Source organism: Glycine soja, chromosome 17 (assembly GCF_004193775.1).
Source record: "Glycine soja cultivar W05 chromosome 17, ASM419377v2, whole genome shotgun sequence".
NCBI classification, from domain to species: Eukaryota; Viridiplantae; Streptophyta; class Magnoliopsida; order Fabales; family Fabaceae; genus Glycine; species Glycine soja.
Window position 1 is genome coordinate 26,554,673 of NC_041018.1, and position 26,480 is coordinate 26,581,152.

Below are 26,480 nucleotides of genomic sequence, written 5' to 3' on the forward strand. Positions count from 1 at the left end.
AGCCATTTGACATTTAATCAATCCATTGAAATCCTAGGGTTTGTCCCCTCTTTTTTTGTTTAAAAAACATCGACAGGTGAGAACTTTTGATCTACCCCTAGGTTTGCTTGAGGCTCATGCACGGTGCCCCTCATTGACCCAGTGTAAGGCTTTCAGGTACCAATTGTTATCTTTCGTTATGACCTTGTAGCTGGGAACCTATTGGGTGAGAACTTCTAATCTGCCCCTAGGTTCGCTTGAGGTTTATGCATGGTGCCTTTCATTGCCCCAGTGTAGGGCTCATAGGTATCCATTGTTGTTTTGTTTTCACTACCTTGTAGCAAGGAAGAATGAAAGAGGCAGTTGATTCTCGCAAAAAGAATTTTTCAAGGACGAGAAATAGTTGAAGGATTTTTTCAGTTGACGGGTTAAGTCAAATGACTCCTATTCTTGATAACTCACTTTTCTCTAAAAAAGACAAACTTTCCGGAATGATAAAATGAGATCACATAAACGTCTATATTTTTACTTGAAAACACAGTCAATCAAATGTTTTTTTCCTTTTTCTTTTTGAACTTTTTTTTTCGCTTTACTCGCCGTTTTACGGCACCCTCACCAAATGTGTAGCACGAGTAATTTCTGATTGAACGGTCTTGGAAGTCCAAACTCAAGAGCGCAGGCCACTTGAGCAAACAAACCAATGGCTTGCACCCACATTCTAGTGGAAGCAAAGATGTAATTATGAGAGGATGAGGGACAAAGATGTTAAATTTACCCATTGTAACTGTGGTTTACAATAATGGCATAAACTTGAAAATCCTGATGAGTCATTAGAGACATCTAACAACAGCTTTGAAAATTGCCCCATGTGTGGTGTCGCTTGTTAATGTTAGGATTCAACAAGCGGTTCTCCTCAAATTTCAACCAGCCCGCATCAATTAGACCTTGCACCTTATACTTCAGGGCCCTACAATGCTCAATGGAATGTCCAAGAACTCCTCCATGATATGCACATGTTGCGTTTGAGTTGTATCCTCGGAAAAATGGAGGTTGAGGAACCCTGGCAGGGGTTATGGTTACCATTGCATTATCAAGTAGATATGGGAGCAAGTTAGCATATGGCACCGAAATTTGGGGTGAATCCTACAAGCTTTTTGCTGCAAAATTCCTTTTGGGTTTGCGCTATAGGTGGTGTTCGTCATTGGAAGTGCGGTAGACAGACTTTGTGGTTGATTTAGGGATGGCCTTTGTGGATGATTGGGTGAGAGGGATTGTTATTGGCTGAGTAATGACATTGTTGGGCTAATGGGAAATTTGACCGTGTAGGAATGGCAGTCATAGCAAGGGTTTATCCCTCATTCTCATCCACTTCATTTGTCCCAGCTTTCTCACTCATCAAAGTAGGATGATCAAATTTGCCTCTTTTCAGACCCGCTTTGATCCTTTTGCCGGCGAAGACCAAATCCGCAAAGCTTGAAGGTGCGTACCCCACCATTTTTTCATAGTAAAACACTGGTAATGTGTCTACTATTATTGTGATCATCTCTTTCTCCGTCATTGGAGGTGCCACTTGAGCTTCTAGGTCTCTCCACCTTTGGGCATATTCTTTGAAAGATTCATGCCCCTTTTTGCACATGTTCTGTAGTTGCATCCTATCCGGAGCCATATCAGAATTGTACTGATATTTCCCAATGAAGGCAACCATTAGGTCTTTCCAAGAATGGACTTAGGAAGGTTCCAAGTTAGTGTACCAGGTAACAGCTACCCCAGTAAGACTTTCTTGGAAGAAATGTATCAGCAGTTTCTCATCTTTTGCGTATGCCCCCATCTTCCGACAATATATCTTTAGATGGTTCTTGGGGCAAGTAGTCCCCTTGTACTTGTCAAAGTCTGACACCTTGAACTTGGGAATGACCATGTTTGGGTACTCGGAACAACTCTTCTACATCAGTAAAGGCATAATGTCTACCTCCTTCAACGACCCTGAGCCTTTCCTCTAGAAGATCCAACTTTTCCCATTCCTTCCATAATAGGAGGGATTTTACCTATTGTGGAATGCAAGGGTTGTGGTTAGGAGCGAAATTAAGGGCCCTCCAAAGTGTTTTGCAGAAGTATACCACAAACTACTTGCCCTTCAGTGGCATATCCGAGGCAAGGCTCAAAGTCGACTACATTGTGGTGGGGAATTTCATGTGTCTCCCCCACGGTTTGAGAGACATGTGCATGATCGGTTTGGGGTTGTCAGCTCTCAATGAGTATGGGAGTGGAGTTATTGACATCCTCACTGGGAGTGTATGCCACATTGGATGGTGTATAGTTGGGAGGCAAGCCATATGGTGGGAAGGCATGCTTGTTTTGAATTTGCACATAATAGGGGCCGCTCGTACTTCCCAAATCTTTGCCTACCATAGCTGAGGTTGGATGATTCATTTGGTTGAGGCCAGATGGGGGCATCGGGTTCACCTTAGCAACAGCACTGGTAGCGGCAACTGCAACCGCATTGGCTTCCATTATCTTCTTCATGCTCATCATGGCCTCCATCATTGTGGCCATCTGTTCTTTCATGGCCTCCATGTCGGCCTTCATCTGCTTTTGCACCTCCTCTACTTCACCCATTACTCTAGCTTTAGCACGAGTTCGGTAAGGGTGTCATAAAGTGTGTTCTTTCCTTTTGATAACAATGATTTAGTTCATTTTTTTTCAAGGAAAGAATGCAATGAGCAATGCAACCAATGAAAAGCATGGATGTATGGGAATGATGTACAGTTGAAGTATTGCGAATTTTTACGCAAGACATAGGGTTGAATCAATTTAGATTTTCAACATGGTCCATGACATCTTTGTCAAGGTGAAACTAGAAGTAACAAGGACATCAATAATCCTAAATGTGTTTGGCAGTGATGTAACTCGATCCATCTTTTGCTCCAATTTTTGCAAGATGGTTACTTCCATGCTTCAACTTGACTTGATGAAACTTTTTGTAAAACCATGAGCTTGGTTCAACCCCATAACCCAAGGAATGGAAATTTTGATCGCCAATACTTCGACAACATTTCATAGAGATGAAAGACTTGGGAATACGTATGCTATGCATGGAAAATGTAATTATGAGATTGAGATGCCCGAAGAAACATCATTTCCTTGTTAACCACGCATTAGGTACCATGCTCAATCATTTTGTTTTGTTGTTTTTTTTTTAGAAATGGGTTTATGATCCCAACATGGTTGGCTCATGGTACCTAACACATGCAACTAAGAATGCAATGTGAATTTTCACGCTTCCTTTTTTTGTTTTTGTTTTGCAGAGGAAAACGCAAGGATCATGCATGAGCAAACATGAAAACAAAAGGTATGCAGTTTGTAGAACAAAAAGTATGTTGAACGTATATGCATGATGATGCAATGACTCATGCAAAATGTGATGCTAGAATATGATAACGGACAAATGCAGGAATGATATGTTCATCATGATGCCATGAAGAGATGCTTATGGGATGCATGATATGAATGCATTTACGGACATGAGAGCCCGAAAAATTATCTCCTCTTACTTGCGTATTCGGGGGCACAATGCCCCATGTGTGCAGTTAAGAAGGTGATATGGACCTTCCGGCTTCCTGTGACAAAAGACGAGACCAACATACAACGCATGCATGACGACATGATGCAGATGCGCAAAAGCGCAATAGGGGAATGTACACAGCATGGCAATATCCTTAAATAAACATACAGCAAAGGCGTACATGACATTTAGGTTATATGCATGGCAGTGTTTAAAAGGCACGCAGTGTGTTCACTTCGTGCCCCTATTTTAGGGACCTAAATGGGAGGAACTAAAAGGCTTTTAGTGATAATTCCCAAGGTGGTCATATCTCTCTTGATGGTTTCTAGAGGTATCATCCCCTTCGACAAACATATTGCGGTAGTAGGGACTACCAGCAACAATATGTTATCAAAGAGAAAAACTCTAGATGAGGGTTCACTATTATCAAGCAAGTCAGAGATCCAGCATGACCACAGATTCACCTCCACTCCTTATGTTCCCATGGACCTGGGTATAGGGCCCCTTTTCAACTCACCACGTGTACAAATAGTGTTTTGTGTGCATCAAATGAATAAATATCTACCTCATGCATACATTTCAAAAATACACCAAAAGTATCAAAGAGCTATATACAAGAATGTAAGAGAAATAAAAGGAAACCAACAAAAGAGGAAGACATGATATTGCATGAGATTAGAAGGCCTAACTCTCTAAAAATAGTCCCCAGTGGAGTCGCCAACTGTCGCAACCTACCCTTCGGTAGGAGGGCGACGCGAGGGCTCACGGGTGCGTTTTCCAAGAAAAGAAAATGCGCGGAGTCGCCACCAACGTTTATTCGAGGAAAACATCGGAAAAACTGAAAAGGTGTGGTCTACGAACTTTAATCGTGAAAGGTTCGGGAGTTGTTTTTACGCACGGGGAAGGTATTAGCACCCCACATGTCCGTCACAAAGGACGGCAGCCTTTGACCAAGTGTGCAATATCATGTCTTCGATTTGTTTTATTTTTCCCTTTTTTATATCTTTTTGTGTTTTTATGCTTTTTGTGTTTTTTTTGTATTTTTTATCTTTTTGTGGTCGAGAAGGGTGTTTCCCTCGCTCCTATGTATCCTCAATTGCGATGAGGGAATCAGACCTACGTAGTTCTTTTAGAACTGAACGTTGGTTAAGTTGTTTTTATCTTTTTACGCAAGATATATTTTGACCGAACAAAAGTCATTTAAGGCATTTGACCATTAAACGATCTTTTAATTCTTTTAAAAGGAGAGAAGCATTAAGGCATTGGACCATTAATGATCTCTTGGTTTTGAAAGGAGAGAAACATTAAGGCGTTGGACCATTAACGATCTCTTGGGGTGGTCGACAAAAGCGGGGCTTTTGCTCCTACTATCCTCAATTGCGATGAGGAAATCAGACCTACGTAATTCTTGCAAAAACACCTTATGTGTTGATTTTATGCTTTTGAACGGTCCATGTTAACCAATAAAAGCAAAGAAGACCGTTGAAGGCGTTGGACCTTAAAACGGTTTTGAGTGACTTTTGCGGACGAAGCTTGATTTGTGAGTTGATTTTAGCCTTAGTTTCACTTTGTTTATTAGTCAATTCATTCAAGGAAACTTCCAAAGAAAAACGTCCGATTGATTTTTTTTATTATTTTATTCAAAGATATTTTGATTATTTTATTATTATTTTTCAAGATATTTTGATTATTTTATTATTATTTTGCCTTTTTTTGGGTTTAACCGTGGTTACAGCGTGAACGATCGGTTAAATTTTGTTTTAACAGTGATTAAACGAGATTACAACACATATAATCGTTTGAAATTCATTTTATCATTTATTAGGTGAGAAAACGACTTAAATAAACAGTAAAAAGCTTGTTAAAGCAGAAAAAAAGAAAACTGAAAGTAAGAGAAATTGAAGTGAAAGTACACAAAACAAGTAGGGACCACTAAGGGTGCATAGAATAAATTGAAAGATTCGATTTTAGGAACTTATCGGTTGAAGACTGAAGAACGAACGAAGAATGGTGAAGAACGATGAAGAATTTCCACAGAATCGCTTACAGAAGCGTTACGGAAGCACTTCGACTCGATTTTTCTTCACGAAAACGTGTTTTTTGCCCAAAATAGCCGAAATGCATAGCCAAGGGGTCTAGAAAATATTTGAAACAGTCCTTCTCCCCTATTTATAGGGAAAAAGAAAGGTACTTGCCGCCAAGAGACTTAATGAAGAAGATTTCTAAGCGCACCCGAATTACTAAGTTCGCCTCCCTTTTCGTACTTTACGGAAGTGTTTCGGATTTGATTTTCATCTATTTTTCTCTTCCCTTTCACCAATGTTAAGTGAAATATGCTTACCCAAGGTTTTCAGAAATTTTACGGAAGCATTATGGAAGCCACGGAAGCCCCGAAAACCATTTTTCAACAACGTGGAGGAGCTTGCCATCCAGTTGCTTCCTCCTTAAGCAACCCAATTTCCAAAATGTTCCACAAGGGCCTAGATTCGAATTGCTATTTACACCCCTATCTTGATAAGTTCACCCCCATTTTTTCCTTTTTGGTTGTTTTCTTTCCGAAATCTCACGAAACTTTACGGATTCCACCATGATGAGTATTAAGCCTTACGAAGCGATCAACAATAGTCCTTGGATGAAATTAGAGTGTAATAGTTTATTTACACACACCCCACTTTGCTAAATACACTCCCATTTTCGTGTTTTTGACCGGTTCTTCTCGAAACATCTCGGAACTTTACGGATTCCACAATGATGGGTGTTTAAACATTTTGAGGTGGTCAAGCGAAAGTCGCATGCCAACAAATAATGGTCCCCGAACGAAATTAGGGTGTGACACAAGTGTACTAAAAGCATCGTAATTATAATATTTATAAAAAAAACAAGAACAGGAATCTAAAACTCTCGTCACTGGTCATCCTGCTCTCCTGATCCTGAATGCCCTCCTCATCTATCAAATGTAGCACAGGAGTGGCTGGAGGAGTGGTAGTCAGTCCCAGGACTGGTGTGGCAAGGTCCTCTGGGAGATCAAGTAATGTTGTAGACGGGTCTGCTGGAAGATCAAGCACTGGTGTAGGAAGGTCTACTGGCTACTAAAGAGAAGATTGATCCACCACTGGAGAGGGTGGATCTGGTGAAATCTGTGGTGATCTCTCTGAAGTAGTAGCCTCATGCCTTACCTGTGCCCTGCCTGCCTAAAAAATGAATGGCTCAAGGATGGTGGGCTCAGATGATGCATCCTGTACCTGGTGAGGTACCTGAGCACTGGGACCCTCACCTTTTCTCACAACAAAAGGCAAGGTTCTAGGCCAGGATACCTTCTCAATGAACTGCTCTACCAACACAATGGACCCTGGAGGAGCTACCACCTGCAAGCTCTGCAGTAATAAAATTTGTCCCTGATGAATACTCTGAAGCATGGCTTCATAACACTGAGAGTCCTGAGTAGATGAGCTTCGAGGAGCTGGTGTAGGAGTAGCATAAGTGGAAGGAGCTGGTAGAGTAGAAGAAGAAGGAACATCAGCTAGTCTCACCCTTGCCTTCCTCGCCCCTCTGAAGTTAACTGTTAGATCATCCACATTCCAACAGTTTTTCTTAATGTAGGCCATGTTAATGGTCGGGCTCAGGCTCTCATAAGTCAGATTGTCAGAGGTAACTCCTCTAGCTCTACATAGGGAAGTGATCAAGGCTGGAAATCTGAGCCTTGAGGAGTTACTCTAAGCAATAGAAGAAATCTGACCTGAGATAAGGTCTCTGATGTTCATGTCCATGTTAGTCACCAAGCCATAGACCAACTTAGCTCTATCCATATTTAGATCTGAGGTGTGGGATGTGGGAGTTAGGTTGGAGTAAGAGAAGACACTCCATGTCTAGGCTAGTGTCATCAAATCTTTTCTGAGAAGCTTCCATGGCTGGCCCTCAGCATTCAAAACAAACCCCTTGTGGGGAATACAGAGCCTAGCATCAATCTCCTGAGGATTAGTCCTCAACCTACAAAATCCAGAGTAGGTGGGTAAAGATTCCCCCTCCTCCAATACCACTGTGGGAACTCATTCAGGCTGTCTGCATCTATTTTGATCAGGTGTCCTCGTACTCTGGCTTGCTTGGGTGCTTACTCCTCTGTGGTGTATAAATTAGCATAAAACTCCTTCACCACAACTATATCTATGCATCCATCTTGGAGATTGGTGAGGCATTCGTGTAGATTACGCCTCTCCAATTCTACTTTAAACTCGTCAAACTCAGTATGATAAATCTGCGCATTTCTCTTCGGAAGGATATTCCGGCCGAGAATGTTATCGGTGTATCTATTCCAAGTGTCCAAAGAATGGAATCGCCTGGTATCATATTGAGCCTGAGGTTTGGAAGCAGTGCTTTTCCTCTTCCCGGATGCCATCTACAATAAAAAGAACCCATCAGTTTATTAGACCAGAAGTTATCAAGATTAAAACAGAAAATAAAAACCAAAATTGGCAACGTGCGCTTAGCGAGACGCAGCTCGCTTAGCACGCCTTAGAAAAAACAACACACTGGTTTAGCGCAACAGGGTTGCGCTTAGCCAGTCATGATAGAAAATTTTTCTCTCCATAATTGGCTTAGAGAGATAGGCACTCGCTTAGCGTCGAGCACTTTTATTTCAAACAATGGCTTAGCGAGCAGTGCTAGCTTAGCCTTATGCATGCCGCAATGAATAACGCTTAGCCCACGGGGGCGACGCTTAGCGCGAGCAACACTTCCAAAATTTTGACTAAGTTATATGGGCTTAGCGACTAGGCTCGCTTAGCCCAACCTCTGTCGCAACGAATAGCACTTAGCTGGGCCATGCGCGGCTTAGCACGAGGCAGTCAACAAAAATATTTGTCTAAGGTACCTGGGCTTAGCGAGACAACACTCGCTTAGCCATAGGTTTGTCATAAATGATCTGTACAGTGGCTTAGTGCACACGGCAGTCGCTTAGCCGCGATGTTCATAATGAAAATGAACATTCAACAACCTGGTTGAACTCGCTTAGCGCATGCATGCCAGTTAAGCGAGTTTATCTGGAAATGTATATGTTCAAGGCTTAATTGATGATAGCAGCACAAACGTAACTTCCTTAGCATTCGGGCTATTAGGCCGATAAACTATTAATATATATGTATATATATGAATTCTAATGATAATGTTGTTATTCCCTTATCAAGTTGCAGGTACATACTTATCTATTAGCAATAAATTATCTATAAGCAATGAATTATCTACAAGAGTTATTATGCCACTACATGTAAGGACCCGAAGCTCCCACCCAACGCTATAAATACCAAGTTCTATCTCCCCCTTTCGATTCATTCTCAATTGACTCACGTACTTACTTAAGCGTCGAAATCCTTTGTTTTGCAGGTCCCCCCTCGTGTTCCCCAAGTAGAGGTCATTTGCAAATCCGATGGGGGAGATCATGGAACCCCTCTTGACTACGTCAATCCTAACATTAGTTCGCTCCATATTTTGGTAAGTACAATAACAAAATAATTAAATTATTAATACAAGTAATTTTAATAGTATATATTGAAAGAGTAAATGAAATAATAATTTAGATAAGTAGTAATTAGAAAACAGAAGAATTATTTGTGTTTATCCTCATTATGAAAAAGAAGCACAATTCATCAAAGGTTTTGATAATGGATTTCAGTTCCCTGCTTTAATTGTGGTTATTGGTACTTGGTAGATATAAAAGTCACATTCACAAATTTGAATATTTGCATGATATCCTGGTAGTCATGAAACAGTGGTAGGACCTGTTGTAGTAACTAACCTTGCAACTAGAAAACGTTGTGGGGGTTGGGATAGTGCAGAGGAACGAGTTGCTTCTGCTTGAGCTTGTGTTATCTATTTTCTTCTATGACAATAAAAATCAAATTATTTTATTCTATTTGGGTCTTTGGGTGCATAAAAAAATTCATTGGTTCCTAGATTTAAACAATTACCTTGTGAATTATGTATGTATTAGAAGTGGGAAATGCTCTTTTGAGATTATTGGTTTGTTGCTTAGTATAAGAAAGTTCACTAACAGGGAAATATAATTCCTTCTTCATACGAAGTGTTACCATCTTAGATTAATTTCCCCTTAATCCTTCCCCATCAGCCTCAAGTCTTTTTAGTTACTAACCAGGTTGCATTGTTTTCGTTCTTACATTTTATTCATTAATTGAATGTTTCTCTTTGCAAATAACTTGGCTAACATTTGTGATTATTAGGACAGGTTTACTTCCTTGAAATTCCAAATGAGGTCATTGATAGTTTGGTAAACTTTTTAGAAGTACACTTTTCACTCTTGCACTAAATTAAGTATGAAGGTGAAAAAAGTACCTTACCAGTTTCCTTAACCATGATTCATGATATGTTCAAGTTCAAATTCTATGATCGTGCCACTCTTTGACAAGATGCTTAGTGCAAGTGAAGCCGGTTGAATTGGTCGCTTGGTTTTACCAAAAGCATGTGCTGAAGTAATTTATCTTAACTCATCTGTTGAACTGGCATTTACTGTTGCCATTTTATATTAACTAAAAATTCTAGTAAAAGTTGTTTTTCTTAACAAGTCTGGTAATTTGTTAAAACTGAAAGAGGAGAGGATTGTGCAAACATATTTCCCTCCAATCTCTCAACCAGAGGGCCTTGCTTTACAAATCCAAGATATTGTTAAGTGTCATATTTCAGTTATTATTGGGACTAAATTGTTAACACTTATCTTTTAATTGTATTAGTTTTCTTATAAACTAACCTTAAATCTAGTTGTTTTACATAAATTGTACAATTACTAATGTTGTTTAAATATGAAAGATTCATCCATAATTTTGTAGGTTTTGATAGTTCTTTGTTAGATCCAGAAACAAAGCCAAAAAGAAGGGCAAAATGATCTTTTCACAAAGGTTTCTGACCCCAAATTTGCCCAGGCCAACTCGTCTGGGCTAAAGATCTTACTTCAGCCCTAAGCAAGCGACTCGCCTAAGCGAGTGGATGCCTTCAAGAGTAAGCAACAAATTTGCATGGGCAAGCTACAGCTCGCCTGGGCGAATTTGTCTGCTCTCCTAAGCTGTTTTCTATAAATAGTCATGCATTGTTGAAGGAAGGGGATATTCAACAGAAGCAAAATAATGAGAAAAACGCAGAGGAAGAGGAAAAAGAAGGAGAAAAGGAAAAGTAGAGCCGAGGAGCTGTAGAGTTTTGACCGTGGATCGCATCCTTTATCATTTCTCTTGTTAGTCTTGTGTATTGCGCAATGATCGGTTAGTTTTTATTAAGGACTGAATGTAATCTTTGTACTTTTATGTATCCCTTTTGATATTATATATGTATGAATTTTTTCTACTCATTATTGGTGATTTCATTCAACTTGCAATATTTAATTCTATTTGATCACTAGTATCATGAAATTGAATTGTGTGAGACTCAAAAGTAATCTTAGAATTTGAACTAAATGATTTTACTCTTTACGTTACGTTTCCAGGAATAGAGCATAACGTTTTGATTGTAAAAGGTACAAGAATATGATTGTAATGTTGGGGTATTTACTTCATATGCGAGAGATTGATATTTGGTAAATATTCTTAGACCTCAAGTGTGAGGGATCGACTTGGGATAACTTAATGTGTGCATTAGTTAGAAAATTATTCATATATGTTAATCTTATTGGGATACTAAAGGTATGAACGATGAAATTCAATCTTATATTTTCTTGAATTAATTAAATTCATTTTCGTAATTTTACGTATTTCCGACGCTCTAAATTTTGTTATTTCCGTTATTCTCATAATTCTTTTATTTTGGTAAAATCCGTTATTTTAACTATTCTTTTACTTTAAGTTGTCTTTAGTTAGTTAAAGCAAACTAATGGCATTCGATTAAATTTGTACATAACTATTGAGCTGATAACCTTTATTCGAATGAATTAAGTAACTCAAGTCCATGTGGAAACGAACTCTTTTTATAAATGTGTAAACTTGCAATGACAATTGGTACGCTTGCCAAAAGTGAAACATATATGAAAGGAAAAGAATGGATGTTTCAATTTAGATTTTGGCCAAATAATTAATAAATAACAGCAGGATGTATGTTTTAGGTGTACTAATTTTTCACTGTGTTAAATAATCAAACAGCTTACCTAGAAGACATTATGTTTTAAGATACCAACTACAATGGTTTTTGTAATGTATTTTCTTTATTTTCTTTATCTTCCGAGAATGTTTACAAAGTTTACTTCACTGATGTTTTTTAATTGTTCCTTGGGCAAAATGTTGCTCATGTCTTTGGAGATATATTTGATTGGTTTCTCTTCATTGAAAAGCAATTGATTTCCGTACCATTTTTAAGTTTCAATTGCAACATGTGTTTGCTTCTTTTTTTTTAGTTTCATCTTGAAATTTTGTTACAAAATTGTTTAAACTTTTTTTCTTAAATTTATGCAGTAACATTTAGCCGTATAGACCCTGAGGGGAAACTTATAATGGGGTTTAGAAAGGCAACAAATTCTACTGCAGTAGAGGTAACAATAACTTTTAGTTCATATAACAAACTCAAACTTTTAGAATTGATATTTAATCACCCATTAAGCTGGAAACACTAACCATCTAATATGCCCAATGGTCTCATTCAAGTGAAACTTCCTATTCTGGTGTTTATGAGAATCTACCTATATTAAGTAGTTACTCTGGCCTTCTTCAGTCACAAAAGGGATGTTTAGAAACCCACCTAATTGTGTTGTCTAAAAAAAGGAACTCAACTGGTGGTGACATGAATTGGCAAAACATTGACATGCCTGAAAGTAGAAAAAGAGATTAGTTGTCGTTGCCACTAGTGATGGTTCCCGAGAAGAAAAGAACTCGGATTATTGGGTCAAAAAGTAAGAGGTTTGCTTATTGATAGCTAGGATGCCCTGCAGCTAAAACTTACTTGGGAAGAGGCTCAAGATTTGCTTTGTCCACCTCCTAGTGTTAAGCCGAGCATTGTCATGATTGAGGATCATGTATTTCAAGAACATGAAGTAAACAATTTAGAAAGAGTAATAATTTTATGAAATTCACCCATTCTATTAGTGTTAGGTTAAATTGATATTTTTGGTGTCTGTTTAACTTAGACACCAACTTGACCTTAATAAATATGTATGAGCCTTTCATTCTAATGAGTTTCTTAATGCATTCATCTTTTTGTCTAAATCTAAAGAAGAAAATTTGACTTCTAGAAGGTTGAAACTTCTCAGATATGGGTAATTCGGTTATGTCAAGACACAAGACACTAACCAATATAAGGGAACCGACGTAGAAATCAAGATTCTAAGACAGTTTAAAAAATTTCATGGAAAGTGTTGACTTTCTACGATGGTGACTTCAAAGACGATTTTTGAACCATCGTGGAATGTGCTATAAAACCGATGTAAAAATCCTATTTTCTAGTAGTGAAGAGAGACTACTAACTTTGTTTTGTGAATTTTTATACATATCAAAATATGTATCTTACACCATATCATATATAATTTTGGAATAATCATATCGTTGCATCAGATACATATTGTATTTGATACACTATCATATCTATGCATGACATCACAGTAATACTGATTACACATTGACAGTTATCTTACCACTATTCATGTCATTTTACTGCTTTCCCATTAACATTTTATACTGCATATTAGAATAAAGATTGTAGGGATTTTTCTTATCAGAATTACAAGTTTGAAATCTAAAGATACCATGAAGTTGGGAGAAAAAGAGTAATTTGAGCAAAAATAGATACCATGAAGCTGCCTCTTCAAGGGCAAAGAGGACACCACCTACTGGTGCACGAAAAGCGACAGCAACACCGGCAGTAACCCACAAGTAATCATGCCCCGCCAGTCTCGGTCATTTTTGAAACATCTAAGCCAAGTGCAAGTCAAGTGATACTTGGGAGATCCACCCTGCCCCAATAAAGAAGTTATGCATGCACCTGTATGTACAATAGGCCCCTCTTTGCCCACCACAAATCCAGTAGAAACTCCAAGGATAAAACCAAATATTTGTCACAGTTAAAACCATATATAAGTTTCATAAAGACACTGAGCATTCACCAAGAAGTAAAAATTATTATTTTGTTCTTACCACTTAAAAGGGGAAAAGCACGATGTATTAGGAATGAATCAACACAAGCTAAGGGGGTGTAACAAGCTACACCTAGTGGCAAAAAATATTTTCTTGTTGTGGTTGTATTCTCTAATGAAATCCTAATAACATTTTCAACGTATCTAGTTATGTGAAATTTCTTATCCATTGCTAGTCAACTGGATCAAAGAAAATAGATGGTCAATATAAGAATAATCCTTTGAATTTAATAGGAAAATTTTCATAGTTTAAGCTATTTTTTATTCATTTTCAGAATAGATTGAGGATCAAATTGTTTAATGTCTAGCCATTGAATCCGATACTGTGTCAATAAACAAATTCACCTCAAAGTTTAAGTGTAAGCACTGGAATAATAGGTTTTATCTCGCATTTTGGTAGGCCTATCCTTTCCATATTATTTTGCAAAAACACCTAAGATTAAAAAAAAGGTAGAGAAAGAAGTATAAGAAACACCAAACATGTCACAATAAATAGTATGTATATACAATCACCTATCTTGAATAATTAAGAAATTGTTTTAACTTTTCCTTGGTAATATCCCCTGTAGTGCATTGATAATATTCACTCTTCACTAAAATTCTTTTATCTGAAATAGAATACTGGTACTTTGGGTCATTTTCATTTGTTCAAGGAGTTATTCAGTTTTTATCCGTGTTTATGCCAAAAGGGTAGACTTGCTCCTAGCATTGTAGTATTATTCACCTTTACAAAAAGGGTGCTTGGAGCCAATATATTTTGAGCATCGACGCCATTGAGATATGCTTTTACCTCTGGAATGCCAGAGCCTACAGTTGCTGGAGCAATGAAAGCACAAAGTGCAGCAGCAGCTGCTACTAAGCACATATTCACACCAGCATATGCTAAAAAAGCATCAAGATATCTGCACTAGAACTACTAATCTGTGAGAATATATGAACACTAAACAGTAATGCCAACCATAAAGAATTGCATGACAATGATTAGTGATAACTGATAACTGATAGAAAATAATTTCAACCAAGATCCCAAAATAATTTCTACAAGGATTTTTGTTCATTAAATTGGTGAATTATGATAGAATATAAATAGAGAGATAGTTAATATACAATTTAATCCGTGAAATGTTGTTTATTTTTGGTCCATGAAAGTTATCATTTGTACAATTTAGTCTTTCAATGTATCAACTTGCTCGTGTTTTAGATATGCCAAGGCTACAAACAACAGTATATTGAACCTCAAACTTCTTTATGGAATTTATTTAGAAAAAAGCTAACTTTAGGCAACATTTCAAGGCATAGTGAGGTTCCTTGTGTGGTAAAAAAAATTGCCTTATTGGCACAAGAACTGTGGTTTATGCAGAGGAAGTAGAATGAAGATTCCATCAAGGGACAGAGATTATTGCAGCCATCTTTATAGAAATGGCATCTTGGGCAACTGACTCCAGGTTACAAAGCCAACTGATTCAGTGCAGCATAATCTACAATTTTGCCTTGCCCCAGCCGCACATTAGAATCCCACCATCCCCTAAAATAAACAGAAACAAATTAATAAACCTAGAACCCAGATTGTTACACCTAACATGGACAAACTAAACTACCCTATTAGAAGTCTCGTGTATTTCTATAAGATGTTGTCCAAGACATACGATGTACAGTTTTCATCCTACCAATGATAGAATCTTACCAAAAAAAATGAAGTAGGCAATGCCAAAGCTTTAAAAAAATTGTTCATCTATGTGTTGAACATATACAAAATGATAAAATTGTCCTAGTAAAATAAGAGAAGAAACAGGAAAGGAAAACACAAATATAACCACCATAAGCAGACTAGTGAAGTTGAGTCATATGTACAAGATTGTATCTATAAGCAAATGGTTTATATAAATTTTATAAGATAAAACTTTGTGTACGTATCTTTCTCTACACCATTGTAGCAACATAGTCCCTAGCTTGGATATCTCCACCCAGTAGGTAGTTGGACACAGTAAAGCAATCCCAAATAAATCAAGATTAGCGGTAAAGAAAAATATCCACATATCATTGTTTGATTTGAGAACCTTATGTAAGTTTTGCCCTTTTTCAATTCAGGACATTCAGGTACAAGAACACAACTGGTGCAAGAACTTACCTGGCTTATTGATTGTACTTGAAACATTCAATTTTGGATCAAGATTGCTCTGAGGTAACAAGATTGCTCGGTTACGACGAACCCATCCTACTGAGTGCTTCTTGAGCCACATTCGGTTATGACTCCAACTCCAAAGCCTCTTTATAAGCCTTCCTTGCTTCTTCCTCCATTTTGTTTCCTTCGTAGCACTCCCCCAACATGCACCATGCCTTCGCGTTTCGCAGACTCAGCTTTCACCGACTCGGTCAAATCGGCCAGCACTGAGTCAACGCGTCGCTCGCTCATCGTGATCTTGAGCTCCGCCCTTTTAAGCAGCGCATTGCTCTTCTTGTCCTCAGCAAGGGACCCCGCGGCGAGTGAGGGCAACACGACCTCGATCGAGTTGGTGCAGAAGCCTAGAGGTCGAGGGCCATGGACTTGAGGAGGTGCGAGACGCCATGGTCCTTGGCAGTGACGCGGTGGCGGTGACCAACGACAAAGTAGCAACAACAGAGAGAATGTTCGAGAGAATAAGGGTTTCAAAGAGAATAGCAAGGCGCTAGAGAAGAGCTCGTTCAGAAATATTAAAAAAGATATAGTCTAAATAGAGTATAATTCGCTAACAAATGTGTTCCACAAAGAAAATATAAAATTTAATCTATAAACGTATGAAAAGTGTTATAAATATATATAGCCAATTAACTTTCATTCGTATCGTTAATAATAGTGTGGATCGTCAGCATAGGAAAATATTTGGGGATTTGCTAGAGGCACCCAGCAGAACTGCTGGTGCACCCAGCAAATTTTAAAATTCCCAAAAATGCCCTTCATGCTTTTTTGCAAACTTGTTCCGTTGACAGGGGCGGAAGAAATCTTCTGTGGGACTCCACGGAAGAACCTTCTTTCGCAGTTGACATTATAACTACAGAAGAAGGTTCTTCCATGGAGTCCCACGGAAGATTTCTTCTGCCCCTGTCAACGGCAGAAGAACTGCGAAAGAACCTTCTTCTGTGGGACTCCACGGAAGAACCTTCTTCCATTGAGTCTCACGGAAGAAGGTTCTTTCGTGGGTTACTTAGTTAAATTATTTTGTTAATTTTAAGATTATTTTGTACTAGTTAAATGATTTTTTTCTCTGAGAAGTTGACCAAATGGCCGATTCTTCTACACACCGCATGATATGTGTCGGTCACATTTTTCCTGAAATTTTTTACAGTAAAATTCATTTTGGACTCCTCGTTCTTCACAGTTACACACACTCCAGTCACGCACTTCTTCCTCTCTCCATTTCACTAACTCTGACCATGCAATTGGCATTGGTCTCATTGCATTCTCTATAAAAATGACGAACAAGGCCAAAGGAAAAGGCAAGGAGGTCGCCGAAAAAGGTTCTGCTGGCAAGCGCAAAGGTGCCTTCGACGACGACAAGACCGGTGGCGGCCGAAAGAGAAACAAGTGAGGTGTCCTTCAGTTTTTTCTGACGATGAATTAAATGCCGCGCCAAGAAGGATGGACATGCCAGATAAGGGCCAGAGTAGCAGGCCACGTGTCGTCCCTAAAGAGGAAATGTTGGCCCGAAACTAATTTTTTTGAGTTTTGGGCCTTTTGTTGCAGGCCCTTTTCGAATGAACTGGTGTCTGCTGTTATTTTTTTTTGGATTCGTTGACGTGCAAACATGAGGCAGGACACCTTTGGAGAGTCTCACGACTTTCCAAGATAACTTTAAAAAAACTCCGAACATGGGTACTTAGGCAAGTTTACATGGCCCGAAACCAACTTTTTTGAGTTTTGGGCCTTCTGTTGCAGGCCCTTTTCGAATAAACCGGTGTCTGCTGTTATTTTTTTTGGATTCGTTGACGTGCAAACATGAGGCAGGCCACCTTTGGAGAGTCTCACGGCTTTCTCAGATAATTTTAAAAAAACCCCGAATAGGGGTACTTAGGCAAATTTACATGGCCCAAAACTAACTTTTTTGAGTTTTGGGTCTTCTGTTGCAGGCTCTTTTCGAATGAACCGGTTGTCTCCTGCTATTTTTTTTGGATTCGTTGACGTGCAAACATGAAGCAGGCCACCTTTGGAGAGTCTCACGGCTTTCCCAGATAATTTTAAGAAAACCTCGAACAGGGGTACTTAGGCAAGTTTACATGGCCCGAAACCAACTTTTTTGAGTTTTGGACCTTCTGTTGCAGGCCCTTTTCGAATGAACCGGTGTCTCCTGTTATTTTTTTTGGATTCGTTGATGTGCAAACGTGAGACAGGCCACCTTTGGAGAGTCTCACGACTTTCCCAGATAATTTTTAAAAATCCCCGAACAGGGGTACTTAGGCAACTTTACATGCCCCGAAACCAACTTTTTTGGGTTTTGGGCCTTCCTTATGCTGACTGTTCCACGCAAGGTTTGATGAAATAAGCAGTTTTGTGAGCTGGGTTTGATGTTACACAATAGTTAGTGACGTCAGAGGACAATGACTGACGTGACCCGACAGTGAACGACGTGAAAGGAGGTTGCTTTAGTTTTACGCTTCACGATGTAAAATAGTCACGGGTCTGGTAAAAGTGAAGCCATGTGCCTGACTGGGCCATCTATATAAATGATAGATGGGGATGTCCATGGTACTCAACAACAACTGGTATTCAGAGTTTGTCAAATTAATTTTCGATAAGCAATGACATTCTTAGGAGAGACTTCGTCCCAGACGATCGTGAACTCAAGGTTGGCATTCATTTTTCCAAATGGAACCGTCATTCACAATGAGTGTGGGGTTTATTTTCAAAGTGCTAGTCCAGTGTGTAGAAGCAAAGCTTCATGGTGAATCAAAGGTGATTCAAAGGTGTTTTGATGATAACAATGATGATAACAAAAAATGATGACAAAAAGCTCAAAGATCAATTAAAGAACAACTCAAGTGAATTAAAGATCAATCAAAGAACAACTCAAGTGAATCAAGAACAATTCAAGAAGTTCAAGATAAGAATCAAGAAGAATTCGAGAATCAAGAAGAAAGTCTAGAGAATCAAGAAGAATTCAAGACTTAAGAAGAATTCAAGAGTCAAGAATCAAGATTCAAGGTTCAAGATCTCAAGAATCAAGATCAAGATTCAAGACTCAAGATTCAAGAATCAAGAGAAGACTCAATCAAGATAAGTATTAAAAAGTTTTTTCAAAACTTTGAATAGCACATGATTTTTTTTTTTGACAAAACCTTTTACCAAAGAGTTTTTACTCTCTGGTAATCGATTACCAGATTGTTGTAATCAATTACCAGTAGCAAAATGGATTTGAAAAAGTTTTCAAATTGAACTTACAACGTTCCGATTATTTTCAAAAAGTTGTAATCATTACAATGTTATGGTAATCGATTACTAGTGCCTTTGAACGTTGAAATTCAAATTCAAATATGAAGAGTCACATTCTTTCACATAAAAGCTTTGTGTAATCGATTACACTTATTTGGTAATCGATTACCAGTGACTGTTTCTGATAAATCAAAAGATGTAACTCTTCAAAAAGGTTTTGACTTTTTCAAATTGGTTTTAAGTTTTTCTAAAAGTTATAACTCTTCTAAATGGTCTTCTTGGCCAGACATGAAAAGTCTATAAAAGCAAGGCTTTGATTTGCTTTTCAATACAGACTTTTACACTTTTACACTTATTCAATCAATCCCTTACAAGCCTTGAATCTCTTTGAACTTCTTCTTCTCCAAGGACTAACCGCCTGAATTCTTTTTGTGTCTCTCTTCTCCCTTTTCCAAAAGAACGAAGGACTAACCGCCTGAATTCTTTTGTGTCTCCCTTCTCCCTTGTCAAAGAATTCAAAACGACACAGTCTGAGAATTCTTTTGATTCTTCCCTTTCCCTTATACAAAAGTGTTCAAAGAACTAACCGCCTAAGAATTCTTTTGTATCCCCATTCACAAAGTATCAAAGGTTAACAGCCTGAGATCTTTGTCTCAACACATTGGAGGGTACATCCTTTGTGGTACAAGTAGAGGGTACATCTACTTGGGTTTGACTGAGAACAAGAGAGGGTACATCTCTTGTGGATTAGTTCTAGTGGAGGGTACATCCACTAGGGTTTCAAAGAGAATAAGGGAGGGTACATCCCTTGTGGATCATTGCTTGTAAAAGGATTTTTAGAAGGTTGAAAGAAATCTCAAGGACCGCAGGTCGCTTGGGGACTGGATGTAGGCACGGGTTGTTGCCGAACCAATATAAAAACTCTTGTGTGTTTGTTTCCTTCTTCCCTACTCTTTTACTTTCCGTTGTGCATTTAATTTCCTCTTTTACTTTCTGTTAAGATTCTCTTCTACTCCTCATTCTCTTAACAATTTAGTAAAAAGCCTTAGAAGAGTAATTTTTTAATTAGTAAAGGTTTAGGAATAATTAATTCAACCCCCCCTTCTTAATTATTCTGAGGCCACTCGATCCAACAAGTGGTATCAGAGTTGGTTCCTTGTAGAATGGCCTCCTCAAATCCCTTGTTTCCTGAAGGAAATTCCATTCATAGACCACCCATTTTCAATGGTGAGGGTTACCATTATTGGAAAACCCGCATGCAGATATTCATTGAAGGCATAGATCTAAATATATGGGAAGCAATAGAATTAGGACCACATATATCCACTATAGTAGATGTAAGCACAAGCACTACAACCCAAAAACCTAGAGATCAGTGGACAGAAGAAGATAGGAGAAAAATCCAGTACGATCTCAAAGCCAAAAACATCATCACTTCAGCCCTAGGGATAGATGAGTACTTTAGAGTGTCAAATTGTACTAATGCCAAGGATATGTGGGATACTCTCCAGTTAACCCATGAAGGAACCACAGATGTAAAAATGTCTAGAATAAATACCCTTACCCATGAATATGAATTATTTAGGATGAACCCAAATGAAAATATCCATAGTTTGCAAAAAAGTTTTACACATATAGTAAATCATCTTGCATCTTAGGAAAAACCTTTCCTAATGAGGATTTAATTAATAAAGTCTTAAGATGTTTAAGTAGGGAATGACAGCCCAAGGTAACTGCTATTTCTGAAAGTAAAGATCTTTCTTCCATGTCTCTTGCCACTTTATTTGGTAAATTGCAGGAACACGAGATGGAACTTCAACGCCTCAATCAGAATGAAAAAAATGACAAAAAGAAGAGAAGCATAGCCCTTAAAGCCTCATCTTCAATACAAGAAGAAGATTCAGATGATGAAGAAGATATTTCTTTCTTTGTTAAGAAATTTCAGAAATTCATCAAGAAAAGAAGAATTGACAGGCGTCAGAATTTCAATAATGGAAGAAAATCACAAGATGATTCTCAAGTCCTTAGGTGCTACAAATGCAACCAAATTGGTCACATCAAGGCCAACTGTTCGTCAAATGAAGAATGATCGGAGAAAAGTGAAAAGAAAAGATTTGACGAAAGAAGAACTAAGAAAGCATACATTGCATGGGATGACAATGATTCATCCGATGGTTCAGAAAAGGAGATTAATCTTCTAACCAAAGATTATGAAAGTGACGAGAACATCTCTCAAGGATGAGAAAACAAGGAGAAAAAGCATGATTCTCATCTTTGAAGATCTAGACACTTCAATCCTTAAAAAGGTAAATCAAAACCATTATCTTATTAAAATTTCTCTTAAAGTTGAAATTTTTATTCAAACAATTTGATTATGATGACTAACAATTCTTTATTTGTTTGTTTTTTATTGTTTGAAATCATGAGTATATTTGCTTGATTGATTTCATCTTATTTGCATGAAATATTCATTCATATATTTAAGTAAAATCAATATTCTTCATACTTGTGTTTTGATTGTTTTTGATAAAATTGATTATCTTCATGTTTTAATGTTTTTGCATGATATGATATGTGAATTGATTGAGAATTATTCATAAAGTATTTTCAAATATATTTTTCATAAAAAATATATATTTTGATAGTAACTCAAAACTTCTTCTCTCCTAGAAAGCCTTCTATTTTTGTTTTCTGGCTAAAATAACCACTGGTAATCAATTACCATAATAGTGTAATCGATTACAAGCAGTTATTTTTGGCAAAGTTGCTCTTTGGTAATCGATTACCATATTTGTGTAATCGATTACAACGTGTCCCTGCACCTATATATTCAAATTTCAAATTCTGAAACCTGCAACTCCTCTCTCTCTCGAAAACCCTCGCCCCCAATTTTTCTTCCAGCCATATCTCACTCAATTCTTGTCTAAATCACTCCTCGCAAAGCCCAAACTTCATCTTTTTTCACTCATTTTCATTTGAACCGATTGAAATCCTGAAAAAACCCCTCAAATGGCAGAACCATCGAAGAAGCAGAAAGGATCCACGAGTCGGAGTCAACGACATTCCGGGTCACAAGAAACACCTATTCCTCCCTCCATTCCCTCTGGATCATTGTTCTCATCAGAGGAACAGCGTATACGGTCCACAAACCTCTTTTCATCTCGTTCCATTGTAGACACAAAATTCATAGATATGGAGTTCTTCTCAAATGAGAATTTTGAATGCTTCCAAGCATTTGAAAACTCCAATCTTATTTCATTCATGTCTCTGAAATTACCTGTCTATTCTGAATTAGTCAAAGCTTTCTATTCTAATTTAGAAATCCATGGAGGTATCCTAATGTCTGAAATCTATGGGATTAAGATGGTCATTGACCAATCCCTATTTTATGATTTAACAAAATTGCCTAGTGAAGGTGTGTCTTTTGAGGGTGCATTGATTGATGATTGGAAATTCGATTTTTCTATGCATGATGCCCGTCGGTTGGTTTGCACCAACCAAGTGGATATGACCGGAAGGCTTCTTGCTGGTTCATTGGCTTTTGAGAGCCGCATCCTCCATTACCTTATTGTTCGCATCTTACTCCCTAGATCTTCAAACCTTGCTCAGGTTTCTGAAGAAGATCTCATTGTCATGTGGGCCTTTCATAAAGGTTTACAAATTGATTGGGCACACCTTGTTAGATATCGCATGCATAAGGCATTGCGATTGAATGCCCCATTGCCTTATCCTCATCTTGTTACCCTTTTCCTTCAACACTTCAACATCCCTCTTGATTCTGAACATTATGTTCCAATCAAGAGATCATTCCTTATAGGCGCTTCAGTCATAGCATCCTTTGGTTATATAAAGGAGCATGATGGATCTTGGGTGAAGAAGGGTGCTAGAAATGTTGGTGAAAAAGGATATGAAGGAGAAGATTCATCTCTTCTTTCGAAGATTATGGAAAGGTTTTATGGTCTTCAAACCTTTGTTGGTGAGAGGTTTGATACTTTGGAATTGCAAGTGGATATGTGATTCAATGAAATGGAGTCAAGAATGACAAAGGTTGAAGAAGATGTATCTTACATCCGGTCAAGCTTTGATCTTCCACCACTGCCGCCACCATCATCTTAGATTTATATTTTAATATTATTAGTACTTTGATTTTCAGCCTTGTATTTTGGCTATATTATTATGGTATTTGAACAATTTACTATTTCCTTATTTGCATGGTATGGTTGAACAAGTATGTTATTTGACTATATGGATTTCATAGATAATCTATTTATGATTGTTGCTTCATGGTTCTTACTTCATGATTTGATTGATGTTTTTTTTTCTTTTTTTTTATGAATGCTGAATGAATGTTTAGTTCTATTTGCATACTTAAATTTTGATACGCACTTTGGCTTTTTGTTGATGCCAAAGGGGGAGAGAAATGGGATTAAATCAAGAACTCACATGAGTAATCAATTTAATTTTAAGATAAGCATAAATTCAAAAACAAAGGGGGAGAATTTATGAGAGTGATCGACTAGGAAAAAGTGTGTGTGTGTTCCTTGATTTCAGAAGTTGTCATCATCAAAAAGGGGGAGATTGTAGAAGCAAAGCTTCATGGTGAATCAAAGGTGATTCAAAGGTGTTTTGATGATAACAAAAGATGATGACAAAGAAGATAACAAAAAGCTCAAAGATCAATCAAAGAACAACTCAAGTGAATCAAAGATCAATCAAAGAACAACTCAAGTGAATCAAGAACAATTCAAGAAGTTCAAGATAAGAATCAAGAACAATTCAAGACTCAAGAAGAAAGTCTAGAGAATCAAGAAGAATTCAAGACTCAAGAAGAATTCAAGAGTCAAGAATCAAGATTCAAGGTTCAAGATTTCAAGAATCAAGATCAAGATTCAAGAATCAAGAGAAGACTCAATCAAGATAAGTATTAAAAAGTTTTTTCAAAACTTTGAATAACACATGATTTTTTTTTGACAAAACCTTTTACCAAAGAGTTTTTACTCTCTGGTAATCGATAACCAGATTGTTGTAATCGATTACCAGTAGCAAAATGGATTTGAAAAAGTATTCAAATTGAACTTACAACGTTCCGATTATTTTCAAAAAGCTGTAATCGATTACAATGTTTTGGTAATCGATTACTAGTGCCTTTGAACGTTGAAATTCAAATTCAAATATGAAGAGTCACATTCTTTCACATAAAAGCTTTGTGTAATCGATTACACTTATTTGGTAATCGATTACCAGTGACTGTTTCTGATAAATCAAAAGATGTAACTCTTCAAAAAGGTTTTGACTTTTTCAAATTGGTTTTAAGTTTTTCTAAAAGTTATAACTCTTCTAAATGGTCTTCTTGGCCAGACATGAAGAGTCTATAAAAGCAAGGCTTTGATTTGCTTTTCAATACAGACTTTTACACTTTTACACTTATTCAATCAATCCTTTACAAGCCTTGAATCTCTTTGAACTTCTTCTTCTTCTTTGTACCAAAAGCTTTCTGAAGTTTTCTGGTTTTCTAAACCTTGAAAACTTGTGCTATTCATCCTCTTCATTCTCTTCTCCCTTTGCCAAAAAGAATTTGCCAAGGACTAACCGCCTAAATTCTTTTTGTGTCTCTCTTCTCCCTTATCCAAAAGAACGAAGGACTAACCGCCTGAATTCTTATGTGTCTCCCTTCTCCCTTGTCAAAGAATTCAAAACGACACAGTCTGAAAATTCTTTTGATTCTTCCCTTTCCCTTATACAAACGTGTTCAAAGGACTAACCGCCTGAGAATTCTTTTGTATCCCCATTCACAAAGTATCAAAGGTTTAACAACCTGAGATCTTTGTCTCAACACATTGGAGGGTACATCCTTTGTGGTACAAGTAGAGGGTACATCTACTTGGGTTTGACTGAGAACAAGAGAGGGTACATCTCTTATGGATTAGTTCTAGTGGAGGGTACATCCACTAGGGTTTCAAAGAGAACAAGGGAGGGTACATCCCTTGTGGATCTTTGCTTGTTAAAGGATTTTTAGAAGGTTGAAAGAAATCTCAAGGACCGTAGGTCGCTTGGGGACTGGATGTAGGCACGGGTTGTTGCCGAACCAGTATAAAAACTCTTGTGTGTTTGTTTCCTTCTTCCCTACTCTTTTACTTTCCGCTGTGCATTTAATTTCTGCTTTTACTTTCTGTTAAGATTCTCTTCTACTCCTCATTCTCTTAACAATTTAGTAAAAGCCTTAGAAGAGTAATTTTTTAATTAGTAAAGGTTTAGGAATAATTAATTCAACCCCCCCTTCTTAATTATTCTGAGGCCACTCGATCCAACACAGTGCCCATGCGAGTACCAAACCTATGCGATTTTTCAACTCTCAAAAGCAGAATACACAACAGCCTTCAGCTAAACAACAATCAAGGTGTGGATGAAATTCATTACCGGTGACTAGTGGAAGATACAGGTAACAACATTCACTTTGAAAGTATGCAATTGAAAAATGACATGGATGTGAACACCATGTTAATGTATAATGATCAATTTTCATTTGTTGGACCGATTGAGTTGTTATGTATCGTTGGTAGAACAGCAGATGCAATTTTAAACTTACTTGAACGCCCCAGCATCCCTACACATGATGCGGTTCTGTATTACAACGGAAGGTGGAACATGCCAGCCAAAACAACTTTGTGGGTTACGCGTTCACCGGAATAAATCCAAAAAAAATTGATATTCCAAAAGGATGTAGCATAGATCACCTGAAGGATTTGATCAAGCAAGTAGCACCTAAAGGGAATCCTCCTCATGGGATTCACGAATCCCAAGTTGTAAGGCGTTTGTTTTATCGACAACCTAGTCATTTGGAGTATTCTGAGAAAGTTTTAGAATTTGAAATTATTGAGCTGAAATGTGACGACGACGGGCTAAAGGTGCTGGTAGAGTCCAATTACTGGAAACAATTTGTGCCAATAGAAATTTTGGCTCTCTTTAGTAAAGTGGATATGGAAAATGAGGACGATGTGGTTACGTCCTTGCGTGATTGAATGCTAGTTAAATGTTAGGCTGTTTCGTGCAAATTAAATTTGTGTCCATGATGTTGTAGTCGATGTAATATGTCTTAATGTGTCAATTTGTTATGTTTGTGACCCGTTTGTAATGTGTAGTATGTATCAAAAAGGAATAAAAGTTTTATTATCAACTTTTATCAAAAAAATTTCTAACTTATTGTTGTTTGAATTATATAATAATTTTCAGTATAAATTAAAATTTCTAACTTATTTTGTCAAATCAATTACATTTAACTAAAATTTGTAACTTATTTGTTTCAATGACTAAGTTATTTTTTTAAAAATTTCTAGCTTATTTTTTTTAATTTCTAACTCATTTTTAAAAAAAAAATAACTTATTTTTTTGAAATTTCTAACTTTTTTTTTAAAATCTCTAACTTATTT

General features: G+C 37.4%; 1 long non-coding RNA gene across 1 annotated transcript; it reads right to left on the reverse strand.

Moving 5' to 3' along the window:
- Positions 1-13,162: 13,162 nt before the first annotated feature.
- On the reverse strand, positions 13,163-16,311 carry LOC114393071. The gene is made up of 2 exons (XR_003662465.1): positions 15,778-16,311; positions 13,163-15,174 (listed from the first exon to the last, which is right to left on the reverse strand). It is a non-coding gene; the product is annotated as an uncharacterized LOC114393071 (long non-coding RNA).
- Positions 16,312-26,480: the final 10,169 nt, after the last annotated feature.